The sequence below is a fragment of the Amblyomma americanum genome, chromosome 8 (assembly GCF_052857255.1).
Source record: "Amblyomma americanum isolate KBUSLIRL-KWMA chromosome 8, ASM5285725v1, whole genome shotgun sequence".
Taxonomy (NCBI): domain Eukaryota; kingdom Metazoa; phylum Arthropoda; class Arachnida; order Ixodida; family Ixodidae; genus Amblyomma; species Amblyomma americanum.
The window spans coordinates 140,390,530-140,396,230 of NC_135504.1; the positions used below are offsets into that span (position 1 = coordinate 140,390,530).

At 47.3% G+C, this 5,701-nt stretch overlaps 1 pseudogene; it reads left to right on the forward strand.

Annotated features, from left to right (window-relative positions):
* Positions 1–344: 344 nt before the first annotated feature.
* LOC144100722 (uncharacterized) lies at positions 345–2,177 on the forward strand (annotated as a pseudogene).
* The last annotated feature ends 3,524 nt before the right edge of the window (positions 2,178–5,701 follow it).

Consider the following 5,701-nt stretch of genomic DNA (forward strand, 5'->3'; position numbering starts at 1 on the left):
CTCGGTGACTGCACCACAGCGCAGCCACCTAATCCGCTTACCTTTGCGATGCAGACGACCGTCCTCGCATTTGCCAGCCTGCTGCTCCGTCCCTGGCAGGCCTGTCTACGGGGGCGTCATCGGTGTGCGCACTGCCGTACACTGGGGATGACCCGGGCTCCTGCCATCTACCGCCCGACGAGTGCTCGTCCCTACTGGATGTGCCGCCAGAGGAGCTGCACACACCGGAAATCACAGTACCATGGGTGGCCACATCGACATCAGCAACAATGCTAACATGTATAAAAGAGCTTCACCCGCTGACACCGCTTCGTGGGCTCGGTGACTGCACCACAGCGCAGCCACCTAATCCGCTTACCTTTGCGATGCAGACGACCGTCCTCGCATTTGCCAGCCTGCTGCTGCCGTCCCTGGCAGGCCTCTCTACGGGGGCGTCATCGGTGTGCGCACTGCCGTACACTGGGGATGACCCGGGCTCCTGCCATCTACCGCCCGACGAGTGCTCGTCCCTACTGGATGTGCCGCCAGAGGAGCTGCACACACCGGAAATAACAGTACCATGGGTGGCCACATCGACATCAGCAACAATGCCAACATGTATAAAAGAGCTTCACCCGCTGACACCGCTTCGTGGGCTCGGTGACTGCACCACAGCGCAGCCACCTAATCCACTTACCTTTGCGATGCAGACGACCGTCCTCGCATTTGCCAGCCTGCTGCTGCCGTCCCTGGCAGGCCTCTCTACGGGGGCGTCATCGGTGTGCGCACTGCCGTACACTGGGCATGACCCGGGCTCCTGCCATCTACCGCCCGACGAGTGCTCGTCCCTACTGGATGTGCCGCCAGAGGAGCTGCACACACCGGAAATAACAGTACCATGGGTGGCCACATCGACATCAGCAACAATGCCAACATGTATAAAAGAGCTTCACCCGCTGACACCGCTTCGTGGGCTCGGTGACTGCACCACAGCGCAGCCACCTAATCCGCTTACCATTGCGATGCAGACGACCGTCCTCGCATTTGCCAGCCTGCTGCTGCCGTCCCTGGCAGGCCTGTCTACGGGGGCGTCATCGGTGTGCGCACTGCCGTACACTGGGGATGACCCGGGCTCCTGCCATCTACCGCCCGACGAGTGCTCGTCCCTACTGGATGTGCCGCCAGAGGAGCTGCACACACCGGAAATCACAGTACCATGGGTGGCCACATCGACATCAGCAACAATGCCAACATGTATAAAAGAGCTTCTCCCGCTGACACCGCTTCGTGGGCTCGGTGACTGCACCACAGCGCAGCCACCTAATCCGCTTACCTTTGCGATGCAGGTCAGTACATCGTATGCCCTCTTCGCTAAAAAATCCAGTAATTATATTTTGGTGCAGTTTCCGAGCCCGCACTGCTGTGTCGCCATTGCCGTTGAGTGTGCTCACGTAATTCATTCCTTGCTCATGCTATCAGGTGACGTTGATACTAACCCTGGTCCTGAGGGAAACGCTGCTGTACTCGCTGAACTACAGAAGCTAAACGCGGGACAGACCCTGTTGATTACGGAAATACAGGGCCTCAAAACACAGCTGAACACAACAGATCAAACCATAGCAAGCCTAGACAAACGAATGGCCGATTTCGAAGCGCATTACCAAACACTTCTTCACCTCAGAAACGATATTGAAATAATGCAGTGAACCACAATCAACCAAGCTAAAAAGATTGAAGAACTAGAAACACGCCTGGATGACGCGGAAAACCAATCACGTCGGAATAACCTCATTTTCTATGGCATCCCTGACCCTGCTAGCGCTGAAACGTGGGCTGAGTCAGAAAAACTAGTCATTGATGTTTGCCGCAATAATCTTGATATAACCTTGGAACCTAACGACATTGAAAGAGCGCATCGCCTCGGAAATCATTCAGCCGACCGAACTCGTCCCGTAATCGTAAAATTCCTATCTCATAAAACCAAAGACGCACTGTTATCAAATGGCCGTAAATTAAAAGACAAAAATTACAGTATTGGAGAGGACTTTTCCCGCACCGTTCGACACGCGCGTACACAGTTACTAGTGTTTGCCAAAGCCAATTCTAACAAGTACTCCTTGCGCTTCAGAACCCTGCACATCGGCTCAAAACGCTATGTATTTGACGCATCATCCCAAACCGTTAAGGAAATAGCATAGCAATTGCCCCGTCACAAAACTTTAACAAATCGTCGACCCGCTCCACCGCACAATGTTCTCTCGTTTTCGATAATATTCACTAACATCCGTAGTCTTCTTCCAAAGCGCGAACTCATATCAAACATCATGTCGTCATCCGGAAGCAACATACTAATACTAACAGAAACTTGGCTAAATAGTGACGTAACGGATGCGGAAATTTTGGCCGATTTACCCAACATCGAAGTGTATCGAAACGATCGGAAAGGCAAACGGGGGGGCGGTGTTCTCGTTGCCATTCATCGAGGCATATCATGCTCTGTTGTTGACGTCGCATCCGACATTGAAGCCATATGGCTCATCTATCGCGCTTCCCCCGCAACAGTTCTGCTTGGCGTTTGCTACAGGCCCCCCCAGACTAGTCCAGACTTCCCACGTCATCTGAACAACATCCTTCATAAACTTGTTTTCACATATCCAAATGCCCGTATTCTTCTTTTTGGTGATTTTAACTACCCGGATATTGATTGGCAGAACATAGCTAGTTCCACAATAACGTGTCATGCAGAGGCGAAGAACTTCATCGATGTCTGCTTAAATTTTAACCTCACTCAATTAATTTCCCAACCAACCCGTGTCTCACGAGAATCAGCAAACACACTCGACCTGATACTAACAAGCAGCCCCGAGAATGTATCATCCATCAGTTACCTTCCTGAAATCAGCGATCACAAAGTCATGCACGCTTTATTCTCATTTACCTCGACTCAAAAACAGACATCCGATAAAACGATACACCTCTACGATAAGGGTAACTATAATGCAATAACTGAAGAACTTAACACCTTTTTTCCTGAATACGTATCCGCATTTCACACTCGCTCAATTCATGAAAACTGGCTGATATTCAAGAACAAATTAAATCATCTCACTAATATGTTCGTACCAAGGATTACCTTTCATACTAATCGCAATAAACCATGGTTTACCCAGCACTTAAAACGACTCGAAAACAAAAAGAAACGATTGTTTCGTACCGCCAAACGAAACGACACGCCTGCCGCATGGGGAAAATACTTCGAGGCCGAAAAATCATACCTACTTTCGGTTCGTAAGGCCAAGTACTCATTTTATCACAATGACTTACCAAACTTACTTATAAGAAACCCCAAACAATTCTGGCAAGTGTTAAACCCAACACATCCCCCCGATATTAAACTGACGAATGATTCACATGAAGCAGTGGCTGACCATGATTGCGCAGAAATATTTAACCATGCATTCACATCTGTGTTCACTACCGAACCCACCGCACTTTCACAATTACCACCCTTTAACTTAGAAACCCCCATGCCGGCAGTCACGTTCGTCGAAGAAGGCATTTCATCCATAATTCGTAATATGAAACTTTCATCATCAACTGGTATGGACCTGATTAATTCAAAACTATTGAAAAACGTGGAATCAATTTGTGCATCATACTTATGTCTCATTTTCTCACAGTCACTCTCCTCGGGAATTTTGCCTCTTGATTGGAAAACGGGGAAGGTCGTTCCAGTCTACAAATCAGGTAACCAAGACTCGCCCTTGAATTACCGCCCCATTTCATTGACTAGTGTGCCTTGTAAAATCATGGAACATGTCATCTACTCACAAATCGTAAACTTCTTGGACCGAAACCATTTCTTTCACCCCTCACAACATGGGTTTCGTAAGGGCCTCTCTTGCGAAACCCAACTAGCGCTTTTCCTTCACGAATACGGTTCGGTTCACGAGGGTTTAACGTCCCAAAGCGACTCAGGCTGTGAGAGACACTGTAGTGAAGGGCTCCGGAAATTTCGACCACCTAGGGTTCTTTAACATGCCCTGACATTGCACAGTACACGAGCCTCTAGAATTTCGCCTCCATCAAAATTCGACCGCCGCGGCCGGGATCGAACCCGTGTCTTTCGGGCCAGCAGCCGAGCGGCATAACCACTCAGCCACCATGGCGGCTCACATAATGAATACTTCTCAATTTCTGCCATTACAGATGGCCTCTGTAATCTTTTTTTGCACCCATAAGCAGATACTGCACATTCCGCTTGTGTGCAACATAAAAAAACAAGCCTTTATCAAATCAAAAAAAGAATCCAAGAAAGCCATGAAAATAACATTTGTTCAAGCCAGTAAGTTTTCTGCTTATTTTTTATCCAACTTCATACTTCAATATACATTGTATCGCATAACAATGCACTCAGCAAGACTGCATAACTGGGGTGTATAGCAGGGGAGGTGTGAAAACCGGCCAGGCGAAACTGGCCCTTGAACGCATGAATGACGTGACAAGTAAACAGAGCAGCTTAAGGTCTTCAAACCTGTTTACAAATTAACAATTGCAACTGCACACTTCACAGATCACAGGGCTTTAATTTTCTTTGAGCTCAGTTCAAAGTTAACCTCACATTGGGGAGAAATCCCTGTAGAGCAGAAAAATATGTCCGCTCACTGCATTGGTAGTGTGCATGATCAGCTGCATTATACTGAATTAACTCTCAAGATGTCTGAATTCAAGTTGCAGTCCTAAATGATGCGACACTAATCCCAGAGCGCTTAGCACTGCGCCAACATTTCTTTTCATCTCTGTACTGTGCTTTTTTTTTACTTCTGTACTTAAGTCACCTTCCTACAGAAAAGAAATACCCACATCAAGACTGCATGTAGTTACCAATTGAATTTATCTTAAATATTGCAAGAATTGCCACACAGCATGAAAATTCTAATTCATTCCAGGAGCATTCGCTTTATTTACAATAAATATAAACATGTTAAAACCACATATTTTGCTTCTAAGCATCTTCCATAAATGGGAGAGTTCTCTTGCTGAGACTCGTCTCCTTTAGGGTATTTGTTGTGCGTAAACATAGCAACCCTATCTTTTTAGACAGGTGCGATGAAGAGAACTTTTTTAAATGTAAATTCCGAAATCGCAACCTTATAGAAAGCGAAATTGTCAAATCCTTCAATGGCAAGAGGCGCCACTCGGCTCTTCAAGGTGCTGAGTGTCTTACATTGTATCAAGCAAAATCACCTCATGCTCTTATACTCATGAATCACCATATACCTGGTAAAAACGTTAACATTAGCAAATGCTTAATACATCTGTTCATTTTGAAGACAAACTCATTCGTAGCATTTGCATCAACTGCAACTTGCATGTCACAAACTGCACAAAAACAATGAAGCACGACTATAAAAGCTGCGGCTTTGCACAAATATATGCCATGCTCTTCGAGGCTGACAGCATTTCTTGCGGCACATCGCAAGTCTGCATGAGATAACCACATCATCAACTTAACCAAGCGTGCATACATGCTGTTGATACTTCCAAGTAATGGCTGCCTCCCCGCTAGCGTGGTGCCAGCGCCCTAGATTGCAGCTCTTGATTTTGCCCTAGCGACATTCACGTGCAAGCGGGCTACTCCTCTGAATGGTGAATGTACCGCGCTTTTCACCTTCTCCCTTCTAAGCACCTTAGCATGTCTGTTTGACCAGTCGGGTGAATG